Source organism: Rhinopithecus bieti, unplaced genomic scaffold (assembly GCF_001698545.2).
Source record: "Rhinopithecus bieti isolate Rb0 unplaced genomic scaffold, ASM169854v2 scaffold_13349, whole genome shotgun sequence".
NCBI classification, from domain to species: domain Eukaryota; kingdom Metazoa; phylum Chordata; class Mammalia; order Primates; family Cercopithecidae; genus Rhinopithecus; species Rhinopithecus bieti.
In genome coordinates, this window is record NW_016807772.1 from 1,505,203 (window position 1) to 1,523,028 (window position 17,826).

At 42.8% G+C, this 17,826-nt stretch overlaps 1 protein-coding gene and 2 pseudogenes across 6 annotated transcripts in view; 1 reads left to right on the plus strand and 2 right to left on the minus strand.

The window, feature by feature from the left end:
• Positions 1-17,826, plus strand: part of TBC1D1 (TBC1 domain family member 1) — a 255,452-nt gene that overhangs the window by 103,902 nt on the left and 133,724 nt on the right. The window lies entirely within an intron of this gene.
• LOC108536735 (proteasome activator complex subunit 2 pseudogene) lies at positions 2,565-5,387 on the minus strand (annotated as a pseudogene).
• LOC108536736 (28S ribosomal protein S33, mitochondrial-like) lies at positions 13,964-15,994 on the minus strand (annotated as a pseudogene).

The window sequence follows — 17,826 nt, forward strand, 5'->3', positions numbered from 1 at the left end:
CTAATTTTGTATTTTTAGTGGAGACGGGGTTTCACCATGTTAGCCAGGCTGGTCTTCAACTCCTGACCTCAGGTGATCTGGCTGCCTCGGCCTCCCAAAATGCTGGGATTACAGGCATGAGCCACTGCGCCCAGCCTGGTGATTCTTTAAATAGGTGATTGGAAATGTTAGCGAAGTTTAGGAAAGAATTCAGAGCTGGAAATGTAGAGAAAGAAATCATCTTTCTTAGTTTTTGAGGAGTAGATGCCATCCTGAGAGAGAGAGAGAGAGAGAGAGAGAGAGAGAGAGTCAGAACACTATAAGAATCTTCTTTAAGATGTCTATGAAATGAAAGCATTTACTAAATACATTCTAAAGGAGAGAATTACATTAGTAAGATTTCATTACCCTGCACCTCCCCTTAAGGCTGATCTTTATTTTATTTTTTTCCTCTTGTAATTGTAAATCAAGATGAAGCCTTGCTTTTGAAAATGTCATTAGGATTCAGAGACTACAATTCCCACTTGGTAGAGGGAGTTCTTGTTCCTGCATTGTGGTGAGTGGATCAAAGTTCAGTTCCAGTAAGTCACTGAAACCCCTCAACATACAGTAGTGCTCCCTTGGCATGGGACAAACAACAAATCTTTTTTTTTTTTTGAGACACAGTCTCGCTCCATTGCCCAGGCTGGAGTGCAGTGGCGCAGTGTCAGGTCACTGCAACCTCCTCCTCCCGGGTTCAAGCAGTTCTCCTGCCTCAGCCTCCCACGTAGCTGGGATTACAGGCGCCCGCCACCATGCCCGGCTAATGTTTGTGTTTTTAGTAGAGACGGGGGTTTCACCATGTTAGCCAGGCTGGTCTCAAACTCCTGACCTCAAGTGATCCTCCCACCTTGACCTCCCAAAGTGCTGGCATTAATAAGGGTGTGAGCCAGAGCGCCCCGCCACAACAAAGCTTTGAGCACATTCCCAGCAGCAGCTCTTGGCTGGCGAAGCCAGTCTTTAGCTCCTGTCAGCCTTGGTTTTGTGTTGGTTCTCCAGAAATTCCCTGATTGTAAAATATCTGATCTCGTGAAAATGAAGTCAGCACTTAACCCCACCCTCAGAAGTTGAGAGGCCTGAAGGGGGAGAAAAAAACCCGTTTTCAAATCCTGCCTGGAGGGAACCTGCTCAGGAGGCCCTGGAAGGTAGAGGCAGGCTCTCATTGCCTGTCTTTATTAAATAAAGCCCTAAAGCCCTAGCCTGTGGTGCTCGAACCTTTTTAAGGGATGCCTGACTCCTCAAGAATTCTGTACCATTTGAATGAGCTCTAGTGGAAAGAAAGGTCTTTGTATTATATTCAAAGTGGAAATCTTTCTTACTTAGTTTTTTTTGTTTGTTTTTTGAGACGAGGTTTTGCTCTGTCACCCGGATGAAGTGCAGTGGCACTGTCGTGGCTCACTGCAGCCTTGAACTCCCGGGCTCAAGTGAGCCCCCTCCCTCAGCCTCCTAAATAGCTGAGACTATAGGTGTGCACCGCTGTGTTGTCCAGGCTGGTCTTGAACTCCTGGGTTCAAGTACTCACCCACCTTGTCCTCCCAAAGTGCTGAGACTACAAATGTGAACCACCACGCCCAGCCTCTTTCTTTCCCATTTATGAGAAAAGTGGAGCTGATGCCTCTTCCCTGCGACAGATTTCTAAAGGCTGCTGCCATGTCTCCCCTTCCCAAGCTAAAGGCATTTTGCTTCCTTCCCCAGCCTCTGTTCATGCATTTTATGACCCTTGTTGCTGCTGCTTTGAAAGTGTCCTAAAACCAAAAATGAAACTTGCTGTGTGACCTGATCAGCAAGAAGGAGGGTGAGGCTGTGACCCCTCTCTTAGTGTGAGGATGACATTTCTCCTAATGCCCTAGGCTTTTTGTTCCTTTTCATTCTTCTGTTCTCCAGGCCATTCTGTTGGCTTATCTTGGGTTTACAGTCAATTACAATCCTTAAATCTTTTTCACGTGAACTTTTGGCAAGCTGGGTCTACTCCATGGGTGCTTACCAGCTGAGGGCTTCTTTTTTGTTTTTATTTTTTGCAATTTATATGTAATACCTAACCTGTATCACCATGTTCTTGATGTTGGCATTTTTTTGGTTTTGTTTTGTGGGTATCTTTTTTTGTATTTTCATCCTGTTAGCCAGTTTATTTTTGTAGAATTTGGAACTAGAAGTGATTTTAAGAGTACTGCAGTTCATTCTCTTCAATACTGACACAACAGCCCTGGGGAAACTGACCTGGAGCAATGGGTGCTAAAAGGAGATGAGATTTTCTTCCTCATATACTGGGAGCCAGGACAGATAAAGGTGTAAAGAAAAATGTTAGCAGGGGGTTAGGCACTGGCTACGAATTAAGACTTGGAAACTTCGTTGTCTGTGCAACTTCATACTGTTTCATTCTTGTCCTGTACAGTATTTCTTTGATTTCCTTCATTTGTAAAAGCAGGAAGAAAATATTTGCCATTCAGTTCTGCTTTTTAGGTATCAAATGCGAGGATACAACCTGAGGTTTCTTTCCCTGCCCCCTCACAAAATATAGATCATTTGTTTTCCTTCCAGCCCTGGGCTCAGTACACAGATGCTTTCTCTTCACCCTTTGGGTTGCAGTTTTCTCTAGGTTGGTGCTGATCATGTGATAAAGCTCAGCACAGAAGGCCTTCAGGTCCAGTACCCTGGCCTTGACCTCCCCACACGCCATCTTATCTCACCAACTTTTGCACCAACGCCCGGTAAGCTGTTCCATGGGTCTCCTTGGAGGCCTTGGCCACAGCATCCCCATGTTCTGAGAAGTATTTGGAAATGGTTGTCTGGAAGGCTTCCACTTTGGTCTTGACGGCATGCACCCTCTCCAGCACCATCTCCTGGATTGCTACCCCAAATCATTTCCATCCTCAGTCTTGGGGATCAGGTGCTGGATCCATGTGATCATCAGCATGCATTTCTCTTTGAGAATCCAGACTTCTGGCTTAACCATGGCAAGCAGCGACAACCTTCTCATTCCCAGGGAGAAATCCACACTCAGGGACTTCTTTCTTCTCCTGCTTCTCTGTTTCCACCTCATCCTTGGGTGGGGGTTCTGGGATGGAGATGTCCAGTGGGGCCTGGAGGGAGGTCAAGCAGCTACAATGAGAGAATCGTTTTGCAAGGCCTGATGCGGGTATATGATTTTCTGTGGCAAGAATCTGAGGAGGAATTCCTTGACTTCTTGGGAAAGCTCTTGCCTGAAGACACGTACCTGGGTGCGGGCCTCCCTGCTCAGGCACCCACCACAAGGCTTGGCCGTGTGGCTTCAGGTGCTGGATCTCTGGTCTTCTGGCCGGTCGCCTGGGCTTTCACATTCACAGCCTGAGTTTTATAAACATATATTGAAATTATCTAACATTTGTAACTCTGAGAATGCCAAGGAGCAATGAATAGTATTGTTATTGTTACCGTTGGTGTTGTGTGCAGTCTAAAATATATAAAGTGGAAAATAGATTAGACTGCTTTTAACTAATATCCTTTATTGGCAAAAGTTCTGATTTGCCTGTTGATCAAAATTAAAGAAAAAGAATGGTTACTTGGTGAGTGTAGTTTATTTCAAGAACTGAAGTGGTGTGAGAGGAAAACCTGTTTCTACCACTGATCAGAATGAAGATCTGGGTTCTTGAACACATGTGATAAGTTTTACTCAAGAATGCAGTTAGTGCTGTAAAGCTAGTCTGGCGTATTTTAAAATTGTAAATAATTGATAGTTATAACACATGCTCAGAGCCCTTTCCTGTGATTGAGCCTGGCACTCATGAATTAGTGACATTTTCTATTCATTTGGAAATGTGTAAATTTCTATTCATTTGGAAACGACCATGAACCTCAAAGATGATAACAGGGCTGTGGCTGGGCTGCACTGTATGGTTGTGCAAGTTGCAGGCTGCACAAAGGCACCCAGCCAGTGGCACAAGCAAGGACTGAGATCCAACCCACACTTGGCTTACCGAAGTCTGCCACCCAAGGGTTTTTGTCTGTGATGGGGAGAACAGGGGTTTGACTTTTAAAGATTTGAACAAAGGCTTTGTAGATTTGAGGCATAGCCTATACTATGAATTATTTTGTTTTTAAAAAAGTAATTTTGATGCTGTCAAGGTAATTCCATACTGTGTCCACATATGTAATAATTTGAATCACATTTATTTTACTGCAATTCCTAAGAAGGAACAAGAGTATTTATCTGGTTAACACACTAATGGTTTATCTAAACTCAAATTTGAAGCATCAGCTTCATGAAACAGACCAGTGCTTAGTATTATCACAATTTTAATTTAAGCTACAAATCTTCTTCTTAGATAATTATCTATGCAAATGCAGGGGCAGTCTTTTGAATATTGCTTTTAGACTGCCATCTAAAGTTTTTGGTTTCTGGGGTTTATTTGGAAGTTTGTTTTTATACTGTATTGTGCTTCCTGACTTAAAGGCTTTTGTGTCATGAAGCATTTGGGGACACTTAGAACTATATGCCATTTCACTTGTACATTAAAAGAGTTTATCCTAAGATGAAGATTTTTTTTCTTCTTTCGAAATGATTTTGCCCCTAGAAGTTTTTACCGAGAAGCAGTAGACGGTAACCTTGAAAAGACTAAAGTTTAAGAAAAAGGTACTTTTAAAAAAATTAAAAATAACCTTTTTTATGATTAAAAAAATACGTATATATGAAAAATAACTTACTGAAAAGCCTCAATACATATTGCTACTACCCAGAGACCACCACACGTAGTCCCTTCCAGGTCTGTTTTATTCATAAGCACTATTTAAAATTCTATCTCTTTTGCTGGAAATAAGTAGAAGACATAACAACTGTTCATATACATTTACTTTGTTTTTTTTTTTAAAGATAATTTTTTTGCCAGAATGCCAGAGTAGACTGGGGGTGGATGGGCGAGGGGATTATTCTCTGAGCTGCAGCAGACCCTGGTTTCACTGTCTGCACAGTTTCCACATTTTGTTCAGGAATAAGATGTCCTTGAGAAGAGAAAACCCATACGAATAGATACTGAGTTGTAATCTGTATTCAGATTTCTGTTTTTTTTGTTTGTTTGTTTTTTGGTCACAGTGGTTCTGCCATCTCCCACTGAGCTCTCCTAACCTTGCCCCATCCTCAACCCTCACCTGTCACATTCAGTTACCACTTCTTGCCAGCTTTACCTTCTAGATAGTTCTTGACTTCATCCTCTCCTCTCCTTTTGTATTGCCACTGCCCTAGGTGAGATTGTCCCTTCTCTCTCCTCAGTTGCTTGTCTGTTCCGTCATCATGATGTATTCACTCTGGGTGTGAGGTGCAGTGCCAGGCACTGGGTTACAAGGCCCCTGCCTCCAGCAGCTGTCTCTTTGGGGATGAAGGCAGGTAAATGAGCCATCTCCACTTCATCCTCCTGCCTGTCATCCTTCCTTTGCTGTTTTGTCCATCAAGCCCATTCTCTCCCCAGCAGCCCTGGGGAGAGATCTGTTGGAAATGCAAACCTGGCCAAGTCCCCACCTCGCAGGCCTCAGCTGTCTCAGTCTCAGCTGTTTGCTGGCAGCTGGGTCAGGCTGTCCTGGGCCTCCTCCACACCTCCCACCTCGCCTGCCTTCCCTGACCAAGGCCTGCCTTCCCTGACCAACCGGGCCTCCTTGCCCTTAGGCGGTTTTCTCTGCTCCTCCCCTCCTGACCTCCCCTCTGTGCACCTGGTCAGTCTCCTTGCCTCTGTTGCCTTGTTTTCTAAATCATTTTACCTGTCTGTCCCCACTCTTCAACCCAGTGCACAGCAGTTTCTGACCTGGTAGTCTGCCTTCTGTAAAATGGGAATGAGGGTGTATCTTCCTCAGATTGTTGGTGTGAGGATTAAATGAGATATAATCCACAGAAAGCATGGCCTCTGGCACACAGTGGGCCCTGATAAGTGGTATTGATGCCTGAGATATTGTGTTAACTTAAATGACCGGGTTGAAGAGAAGGTGTTAGAAATTCCCCCGTGTGTATTTGATTATATAAAATATTGTTGGTCACACTTTCCCTATATCATATTAGGTAAAATTAGAAAGTGAAGGCTTTTCCACCTGGTACGGTGGCTCTCGCCTGTAATCCCAGCACTTCGGGAAGCCAAAGCAGGTGAATCACTTGGGAAGTCAGGAGTTCAAGACCAGCCTGGCCAACATGGTGAAACCCTGTCTCCACTAAAAAACCAAAAATTAGCTGGGTGTGGTGGTGGGCACCTGTAATCCCAGCTACTCCAGAGGCTGAAGCAGGAGAATCGCTTGAACCTGGGTGGCAGAGGTTAGTTACAGTGAGCTGAGATCAAGCCACCGCACTCCAGCCTGGGCGAGCGAGACTCCGTCTCAAAACAAAAACAAAAAAGAAAAAAAAAAAAAAAGAAAGTGGAAGGGTTTCATGTTTCTTTCATGTTTAACCTACATGTTGTAGGTAAAGTTTACTTGCAACACTTCGGTGTATTTTCAAGTAAATATATTTAATCGGAGTGAATTGCTGTTATATTATGCATTTTACACTTTTTGAGAAACAGAAACTGCCTCACACATTAAAGTGTGTGTGTTAAGCAAATACTCTGATGTAGGCCTTCAGGGTACACAGAAAGGAATCAGACAGCATCCTGTCCCTAGCGTGTGGTATAGGGGAAGGACTCAGGGCCGTGGCAGGTGTTACAGCAGAAGACCAGGTGCCCTCAGGACCCGAGAGAGCAGGCCTGTGGAGGAAGGAAGGGGAGGAGACATTTGGGCTGGATCTGGAAGAACCTGTAGACACTAGTGGAGGAGAGTCAGTGGAAGAATATTCTAGAGGAAAGGCTTGCCCACTTGCCTGCAGTGGTTGTCAGATGTGAGCTGCAACCTGATTAAGAGTTTCTTGAAATGAGATATCAAAGGTATTATTGGGTATGCTTTTCTTGTTTTTCCACTGGGAGTGATAATATCAAGTTGACAGTTGAAAATGCTTTTCCATCTGTTTCTCTATTGGACTGAGTTGTTGTGTTCCAAGGACTAGCTAGGCAATAAATCACATCACACTAAAATTGAGTACTTGTAACATTTGAAAAGATTGTAATGTGCTGGTATTGATGAAGAATTTATAATGTGTAGAAATTAATTCCATTATTCTAACCAATGGACACTTGAATTTTGAATTTGCTCTTCATGTTGATTTTAATTTCTTTGATGACTATAGCATCTGGCGAGGCTTTCTCATTTTCAGGTGGATTTGTTTGCACTGTAGTGGTGGGGCTGGCTTTATTGCATTATTCATATATGCAACACATATGCACCATGATCCCAAGACGTGACTCGTGGTGGTGGTGACTGTATTTTTGAGATGTAGCTGATACCTCCCATCCCCTGGACTTCCTTTAGTTCACATCTTTATTTTCACTCACCAGTAACTGAAAATCTAATATTTTCTTTGATTTTGAATGTAGTCAGCAAACCCAGTAGCATTACAGATGGAGTATCCCTTATCCGAAATGCTTGGGACCAGCAAGTGTTGTAGATCTTGGACTTTGGAATATTTGCATTGTACTCACCAGTAGAGCATCTCAAATCTGAAAATCCAAAATGCTCCAATGAGCATTTCCTTTGAGTGTCATGTCGGTGCTCCAAAGTTTCCAATTTTAGAGCATTTAGATTTTGGATTTTTGGACTAGGGATACTCAGCCTGTAGCAGTTCCTGTGACTATAACATCAATAAAATCACAGTACCATGATTTTCTACTCTACTTCTACTGTAAACACTTCTGACATCAGAGGTGTCAGAGTTTTCCCTACACCAACAACCACTTCTCTGATTCTCTGGTCACCAACTGTGTCTCCAGTGATCAGTTAAATTCTGACATTAACTACCTGAAGTTAGCACAGACCGCACAAGTTAAGGGCTCAGTCTCACGAGACTGCCCCAAGACACCCACTGACCTGCTATAAATCAAGTTCCCATGACCTCCTCCTCAGGGTTAGTCATTTGCTAGAATGGCCCACAGAACTTAGAACACTCTTTACTTACATTTACTGGTTTATTATAAAGAATACCACTCAAGGCCGGGCGCGGTGGCTCGTGCCTGTAATCCCAGGACTTTGGGAGGCTGAGGCAGGTGGATCACGAGCTCAGGAGATGGAGACCATCCTGACTAGCACGGTGAAACCCCGTCTCTAATAAAAATACAAAAAATTAGCCGGGCGTGGTGGCGGGAGCCTGTCGTCCCAGCTACTCGGGAGGCTGAGGCAGGAGAATAGCGTGAACTTGGGAGGCGGAGCTTGCAGTGAGCCGAGATTGCGCCACTGCACTCTAGCCTGGGTGACAGAGCAAGACTCCGTCTGAAAGAAAGAAAGAGAGAGAGAGAGAGAGAGAGAGAGAAAGAAAGAAAGAGAGAAAGAGAGAAAGAGAGAGAAAGAGAGAAAGAGAGAAAGAGAGAAAGAAAGAATACCTCTCAAGAACAGCCAAATGGAAGAGATGCGTAAGGCAAGGTATGGGATGGGGTTTTGGGGTGTTTGGAGCTCCCATGCCCTCGTTGAGCTTGCCATCCAGCAACACCTCGGTAAGTTCATCAACCCAGGAGCTCCCTGAATCCCACCATTTAAGGGTTTTTATGAATGTTCCAATATGTGAGCATAATGGATTAAATCATTGGCCGTTGGTAACTAATTCACCTTTCTCCCCTCGCAGGAGATAGGGGTTGAGGAGTAGGGGGAAGATCCCAACCCTCTAATCACAAAGTTGTTTACTCTGGCAGCCAGCGCCAATCCTAAAGCTATCTAGGGCCCCAAAAGAGTCACCTCATTAGCATGAACTCAGGTACCGTTGATAGGGGCTTATTCTGAGTAACAAAAGGCATTTCTAATATTACCCAGTTCCCTCAGGAAATGCCAAGGGTTTTAGATGCTCTTGTGTCAAGACCAAATAGTTCTTATTATATCATGATATCACGTCAGTTATTTCCATATGCCTTACAGTTTTACATACCTCTCAAATACTGTATGTGCTCATCATTACTTTGAGTTATGGTAGGTTATTGACTTGCTGCTTGATCTGGTGAAATATGGCAATAAGCACTTAGTACTCTATCATAATTATTAGTATAATTCCCTTTCAGCATAATTGAATCTTTTGCCATCCCTTGTGTTCTAATTTATGCGTTTGAGAACTTTATTCTGCAGTGTCCATAGGCTTCACCAAGCTGTGAGAGGGGTCTATGGCACAAAAAGTTGAAGAATCTTTGCTTCAGTCCCTGGGGTGTGCTTGGTAGAGAGCATGCCTGCATTCGTTCAGGATTGGTAGGAATGTGGGGTATGTAATTGAGATGCTGTCTCTCACCTAAGACTAATCCCATATAGTCAGCAGCACACAGTTTAACAAAACCTCAGTTGCTCTTGTGGGCATTGTAATATATACCCACCATAAAAAAGAAAGGGTTAAACTGCATTCTCTGTAGGCTTTGAAAAAATATACTAAGCAGTTCCCATCTGAAAATATTTAAAATAAAAATAGCCAGACACAAAGTCTTCAGCTGTCTAGAAAATATCTTATAATACAAAAGGAATTACTCCCCGTGTTTCTGGTTTACTATTTTTACAGCACCTGTTTCTTCTGCAAATATTTGTTGTATGCCCACTATACTCAGGCATTGTATTGGAGATTTACAGATTTATGGTGGTTTTCTCTTCTAAGACCTATTTGAAATATGTCTTTCTCATTCCTTAAAAACTTTGAAGTCATTAGGTCATTTTGCATTGCAATCATTTATACATTGAACAGACTTATTGAATACTTGCAGTATGCCGGACAGTGTACTCGGCACTTTGTCCTACATAAGTAGCAAAATAGATAGTAATCCTACTCTCTGGGAGCTGACCTAAAAGAAATTTAGGTATTTTGTGTTCTGAGGCTTAGAGGGCTGCCTTGATGTGCCATAAAAACTGCTTGACGCTCTTAAAAATTATGGGTGGCCATTAGTTTAGACTGAGCTCCTCTACAGGGCCCCAGCCAAACATACCAAACCAAAATGGAGTCACTCATGCTAAAAGTGATGTAATCAAACTGAAATGTTAAGAAAGCAGATGGATCCTAGAACAGACCAGTTTTTCCTGAAAACAGAAGATTTCAGTCTACCTGAGGCAGCGTAGCAAGGAAGTCCCTTCTGCTTTACTTAGCCCTTACAGAAAAGTAGCCTGAAGTAACCTGATGTTAACCAGTCAGCTTTTTCTATTCTGTTTCTTTGTTTTCATCTTCCAATACCTACTGTTCTGCCATTGCCTTTTGGGAGCTTTCCTTCAATTTTGTAGAATGGAGTCTGCCCTGATTTATGAATCGTGAATAAAATACAATTAGCTCTATAACTAAATTTGTTGTAATTGCATCTTTTGATACCACTCACAGACCTTGTGTATTTTGTAAGGTAGTGGTTCTCCCACTCTGTTCTTGTGGGTGTTTATGATGTCTAGGGCTGGCAGAAGGAAGGAGAGGGGCATGTTCTGTTTCCTCAGCCCCATTTTAATCAGAACATTCATACTCATATATTTGAGATTTCCGGAAAGTTGAGGGTGGGGTGAGAAGGAGAGTTTTGTTGCCTACAGGGTGTTTGGAAATTTGGTCGAAGGTTTGAACATGATTGGCATTATCTATTGTCTGCTGATATTATAGAAATTATTTTTGTCATTTATTATTCGTTCTGTACTGAAAGGTAGATGGAATAATAGTAAGCTTGTTGCCTCTAGGTACTGTTATTTTAATAAAGTTGGCAGTCAGGTTTGGTGGCTCATGCCTGTAATCCCAGCAGTTTGGGAGGCTGAGGTGGCAGGATCCCTTGAGCCCAGGTATTTAAGACCAGCTTGGACACCATGGTGAAAACCCATCTCTACAAAAAACAAAAAAGCTAGCCAGGCATGGTGGCATGCGCCGGCAATTCCAGCTACTTGGGAGGCTGAAATGGGATAATCGCTCAAGCCTGGGAGGTTGAGACTGTGGTGAGCTATGATTGTGCCCATTATACTCCATTGTACTCCAGCCTGGGCAACAGAGCAAGACCCTGTCTCAAAAAAAAAAAAAAAGGAGTTGGCCTTTCCTTACCTTACAAACATCAAGGTAACAGCTAGCATTTATTGGGAGCCATTATAGGCCAGGCTCTGTGCTAAACTTTCACATTCCATATTTAATTTTATCCTCAAAATGACCCTCCAAGGTAGCTGGTAATGTCTCATTTTAATAGAAGAGGAGCCTGGTTCTTAGAGCTCAAGTGGCTTGCCCAAAGCAGTGCTTGCAGCTTATTTCAACATTCCAAGCTACAGAGTTCCCCCTAGGTTCTGTCAGCATCACAGATTCGTGGCTTCAGCTGCCTAGCAGTTAGGGCTGACTTTCTCCTGATAGCTGTGACCAGCAGCGGGAGTTCATCTCTACCTTTTTAAAGGTTGTTCTGTTTTAGTTCCTGCTCCAGATCCCTGGCTCCCTCCGAATGGAATGTTTGTGATCTAGTAAGCAGTATTGGGCTCACTCTCATTTTTGTACTTGCCTCCCTCCCTCAACCTGCACACACTAAACAGTTTTCTTAAACTGAAATGCACTTAGCAGTCCTGGCAGTTTATGCAAAGGTTGGGATACTCATCACACATTTACCAAAATGCTTTATTATTGAGCAGAGTGCCTGATGGATCCTGATTATGCTTTAAAAAAAAAAAAAAAGAAACTTTGTACTTTCTTTTTGTACAGTGTTTGCAGTTAATGAAACCTATGTCTTAATTACCTATCAGAAAAGAATGAGATGGTTCTAATATGGGTTCTAACGAAATATGCCCTTGATGATAAAAGTTAGTTGCAGAACACTATGATCCCACTTAAAAAAATTGGTAAAGAAATTACCATTAAGTATACACAAAGAACTACACAACAGAAAAACCAGATTGTTAACTGTAGATGTTTCCAGGGATAATGGGCAACTTCATGTTTTCCTGTTTTTCTGTTATGTGGATGTGTATTGAACTAATTTTTAGAAACCGAAGATAATTAAAGAGTGCATTCTGCAGCTGTGTTCAAAAAGGATAGATTATTGAAAAGAGGTGAAACATGAATGTTTGTTTTCCTTGGTTCCTGAGGTTGGCCCTTTTATGCCAAGGCAGGATGCCTCAGCAGCAACTTAACGAACCCAGAAGAAGGGTCTGACCTGGCTCCCTGGTAGGGAGGGGGAGGGATAAAGCAAAGTGTTCTTCTCCTTGCATCTCCAGTAGTAACTTTCTGTTCAGCAGTAACTGTCTTGCAGCTTCTTGGTTATGAAATGATTGACCTTTCTGTTGAGCCTAACAACACTTCTACTGGTGCTCGTTTGGATTGGAGGCCCCAGGATGCAGAAAAAGGGTGTATGTAAGAGGAGGGCGCTCCAGAGATGTAAATGTGTGCTTTGTTTTCCTCTTAAAGCAAGAGGATAGGGAAGGGAAGCATGCAAGAGCAAAGCTTAACATTTTTCAGTAGTTGCACCAGTTCTGATAAGCTGATCTCACTTGTGGTTTAAATACACAGAGTAAGATTGTAAGGTGCTGGCTGGCTGAGGCTAGTTCTGCCTGGATCTTGGGTATTATTGCACATTATGTGAGAATTAAGGTTATGATTTGATTTGAAAGACTAGGCTTTTTGCAGCTTCAGTAGCAAGTGTTCAGCAATGTTTTGCTTCCCTGGTGTTTATGTCTGGGTGTGCTTGTGATCCCCCAGCCTGGCTTCTGAGATAGCAGTGCAGCCTCCTGGGGGACATCTCTGTTTCTTGTGGCTTCTGGCCTGAGCCCTGTACAGAGAACTTTTCTTTTCTCCTTAGTTCCTCTGAGGGAGGAAAGCCTTATCTTTTACCTTAGAAATGAAGTCCTGCCCTCAGAGATCTGGTTAAAACCCAAAAGATTCCTTTGCTATGTTTTTCATTGAGGTGGATTCTGTTTATAGGTAAGCAAAGCTGGCTGTGAACCCCAGAGAGCGGGCAAGGCCATGTGACATCTCAGCGGCCCCAGTCATTGGAGCGTGACTCCAGTCCCACTGCAGGCATGTCAGGGGACTGACATGGAGAAGACATGATGCCATGGTAGAAAACCACGTTTCCAGAGAAGCACAATCACCTCTGAGTGACATATTAGACCCGTGTTTGAGGCGTTGTGTAGATACTTTGCAAATCACCCGTGTTTTTTGCCCTATTTCTTTGTCCACTTGTATGTGATTACAGCCCTTTCTCATTTTACACAGCAGGGAGCAGAGAGGGCATGGGAATAAGGTGCAAGCATTCAAACATGAATTGCAGTTTGGCTCTGGTTGTTAAAAATTTTTGATACGAGCTAAATTTTTATTAAATCTCCTTTTTTATGGAGAAAAAAATAGAATCAATTTGGAATCCCAGGAGGCTTTGGTGACTTTTTTTTTAATGTATTCATTTCATTAGAGAATTAGGTAAACCTTACATTACACAGGCAAGGCCAAAATAATTTTGCACAGTTAAAGTGTGTTCGAGAAACCAGTCACCATTTAACCAGATTAGACTTCAACAAGGAGATGATAACCTCCAAATCACCTTCATTTAGGAAGATGACATTCCTCCAATATGTGGAAAGACAGTAGATGCATTTTCTTCTCTCTGCCACAGAGGAAGAAATTTTCCCTCTTGAGGGACAACCATTATTTCCCCACCCCCCCCGCTTTTTTTTTTTTGAGATGGAGTCTTGCAGTGTCACCCAGGCTGGAGTGCAGTGGCGCAATCTCGGCTCACTGCAACCTCTGCCTCCTGGATTCAAGCGATTCTCCTGCCTCAGCCTCCTAAGTAGCTGGGACTACAGGCGCCCGCCACCATGTCTGGCTAATTTTTTTTGTATTTTTAGTAGAGCTGGGATTTCACCATGTTAGCCAGGATGGGCTCAATCTCCTGACCTTGCGATCCGCCCACCTCAGCCTCCCAAAGTGCTGGGATTATAGGTGCGAGCCACCGCGCCCGGCCCAACACTATTTCTTTTTTGCTGCTCTTTTCCCCTTTCCTTTCTTTGGTTTCCCCTTTCCATGAAGCTTCTTTAGTCATCTTTGCTCATCCTTAAGATCCTGATGCTCATCTCTGTAGAATCCAAGAAACCAGTGTCCCCATGAGTGCCGGTAAGTGTTGTCATCTGGATACCCAGTCATAAGTCTGCTTCTTCTTGGCCAAGGGTGGTTCACTAAACAGTGTCACCACTTTCATAGACTTGAAATCAGTAGGCCTGGCGACTTCACCAAATAGCCAAACACTAAGACAAGACATGTACAAGGCATATTCTGAAAGAGAAATTTCTTGAGTGACAAGGAGCTGGAGTCCCTGGTGTTGACTTTCCTCACCCACACCTTGTGACTGGTTTTATTTTAAGAAGGGCAGGGTTTGGTAAATGTTTGGCATCCTATTTGCTTTTTTTTTATTTTATTTTATTTATTAATTAATTATTATTAATTTTTGAGACGGAGTCTTGCTCTGTCACCCAGGCTGGAGTGCAGTGGTGAGATCTCAACTCACTGCAACCTTTGCCTTGCGGGTTCAAGCGATTCTCCTCTCTCAGCCTCTCAAGTAGCTGGGACTACAGGTGCCTGCCACCACACCTGGCTAATTTTTGTATTTTTAGTAGAGACAGGGTTTCACCTTGTTGGTCAGGCTGGTCTCGAACTCCTGACCTCAGGTGATCCTCCACCCACCTCAGCCTCCCAAAGTGCTGGGATTACAGGTGCAAGCCACTGCTCCCTGCCCCTATCTGCTTTTAATGACTTATTTGAAATGCACCATGTTCTGCGATTTTTGCATTTCTCTACCCTCTTAACCTCCTTAGTACTTCTGTAGCACTTGCTTTCCACTTTGCTTGTTTAGTCATTTATGTGCTTCTTTATTCCCTCTGTCTAGACAGATTCAGTCTTTTTTGTCTCCATCAGTTTGTTCATCTCTGCTGTAAGCATGGTAGGGATCTGTGCAGTTTGGCTGCCATTCGTGCTGTTCACAGTTTGCCAAGGGCCTCCATAATGAAATGGATTAGGGCAGGATGGTGCTGTGGGTGGCATGTGGAGGAGGCCTTCCTATGAAGCACTGCCTTCCCTGGGATGTGACAAAGGACAGGTGATGAAGCCAGGCCTTTGGAGTCTGGCTGCCCATTAGAACAGCCAGGGTGGGGCACTTTGAAAACTGAGTGAGTGAGGGCCCCACCTCCAAACGGGCTGCTTCATTGTGGTGGGTGGACCTGGACATCAGGGTTTGAAAATCCTGGCCATTCTCATGGGCAGCTGCAGTTGAGAGTCAGTGCTTTCAGTGAAGGGGCTGGACTTTGAGGACTTTCTTTCTCATCCAGATTGAATATTCAGTGATTCCATGAAGCCTATCTATGTTTATGCTGGCCACCCAGCGTTTTAAGTTTTAAAAACTATTTTAGAAAACCTACAAAATAATTTTGTATCCTTACAGCGTGATCTTCCTTTTTCTTTCTCACCTCCTCCCACCCTCTTTTAGCTCCTATAGCCATTCGATTACTTCTTTTGTGGTTTCATAGTTTTAAATGTTTGTGGAAAGGTGTTGGTCAGTCAGGAGGTTGTAGTGAACCTTTTACACAATCATTTTGGAGTATAAACTGTGTTTTGTGTTTGCATAGACTATCTCTGTGGGGTTGAAAAGCTACTAACAGCTTATCCAATTTGCCATTTCAGAACTAGGGAAGCTGAATAATGCTACTTCTGTTTTACGTGGGATGAAAGATCAAGACCGAAAGGACAGAAAGATAAGGCAGAGGGGATGAAAGAGGGGCCCCTGTGTCAGGGGCTAACAGTCATTAGCACTTCACCTCTGCCCAGATGCCTCCTCAGCCAGCTAACAGGGACACCTGATCTCTCCTTGGGAAGATGTAACACATTAATCTGACCTGTTGTCTAATTGTAAGTATGAAGCAGGCATTGAGGCATTAGATCACCACAGTGTGAAGCAAAAGAGACAAGACAGACCTCTGCACAGGAGCGGCCTTCTGTGCCTTCGCCCATGTTTGTGTTCTGGCACCTGTCACCTTATATTGGAAATCACATACGTGTGAGCCTCCTGAAGTCAGAGGGAATCATGTCTTACTCATTGGAGGAGGCATATTCAAATCTTCATGATTGAACCTAGTCCTGTCAGGCTGAACTGCTGCATAATATGAATGTTTACCTGTGTCCTATCTAGATAGTGTCTGATGGTATTTTCTGTTTAAATGATTTAAGTAATAGGCACTCATATTTTCTCAAGTGTTTTGCATGAAATTTAAGGCATGTAAGATAGAGTGAGGAAATACTTGGTTTAATTTCGTTTTACTCCCTTCCTTTTACCTTATGACCAACAAATACAAATGACTACTTGTCAGTAAAAACAAACCACAAATCTGTTCCTTCTGGAAAAGGATTTCATAGCATATTTTTTGTTTGAAGTGCTCATTTGAACGCCTTACAATGAGAAAGCATTTCATTTAAGGGAAAAAACACAACGTGTCCGGCCATATTTTTGAAGTCTTAGAATGTGTTACTATCAAATAATGGGAAAAATGCTAGAATTTTCAATACACAGTGCCTCAGATTTATTTAATATTTGTTTCTTACTAGTTGATGAAAAACAAAACAGCAAATGTAAAGTAAAATTACTTTTTATTCTAAATACTCTTTCAGGAGCTCTTTCCTAAATCCTTGTGAATAAAATTACACTTGCAATGTATTTATAATCCTTTATAATCCCTAAATCCTTAGAAAGCAAGTTGACCCAAATGTTTAAATAAGGACTTTATTTACGAACTGAATATTTCTGATTCTCTTGGGATGTCATTATCTGGCTACATATGAAACAGTATTCACTTATGCATGCTTCAGAAACTTCATACATTACTGTGCATTTGTTAGTATGTGAACAAAGAAACTTGTTTTGGTTGTGAGCAAAATGCAGATTTGTTCTCAAAATTGAGTTTTAGTATAAACTCAAATAGGTCGGCAGAAGAAGAGTTTAATTTTTACGTATCTAAATAAGGCCCCTTTCTTCGTTAAAAGAAAATTAAAACCAAGCCCCACACCCTTATTGAATCTGTCCCAATAAGATGCTTTTTGGGTTCTTGTTTGTGCAATAGTTGGTTATGATTTACTTTGTCTGCAAATGTCTGCAAACAGAAATGACGTAGATACTATTGCTCCAACAAAACTAAAAAAAGATTTTCACTAAAAGTACCCAGATCATATCAGTGGGAATAAATCCACTGGCCTCCGTGTATTTGCCCTAAAAGGATCTGTGTTTTTGCAGTAAATATTGTAATTGGAAGTATATGTTCTTTTAGACTAAATAAAGTTTTACTTGAGGACATTTTCTGTTAGGCATGTTTATTTTGGGGTTTAGTATTGTCTTTCCCCTTACTTATTTTTACTTATCTGTATGAGCAGAAGCTACAGCCAGCTCTCTCAGCCCTCAGCCTATTCTAAGTTGCTGACTCCTTTTCTTGAAGATGGAGTGTCCCCTTTCTGGGCGTCTCTAAGCTCATCTTTGCCTCCCCCCGCAGTCCTTTTCTGCCTGCGATTCCTCAGTTTCTCTGCACCTGAAATGTTGGGGTATCCCAGGGACCTGTCTTGGCTCCCTTCCTTTACTTTCCCTCCCAGATGTGAGCTGCTCATGTCCAGTCTAGAGCCCCTGTCTTGGACTCTAGGCCCACTTACCCAGCTAGATAGATGCCTTTACTTTCGAGTCTTCCTGGTCTTACTCAGCGTAGACAAAAGCAGAACTCGTTGCACTGTCTCCCCAGACCTTCTCCACTCTGTACTCCCTCTGTGAGCTAGTGGCACAGCCATCCGCATAGAAACCTAAGCCA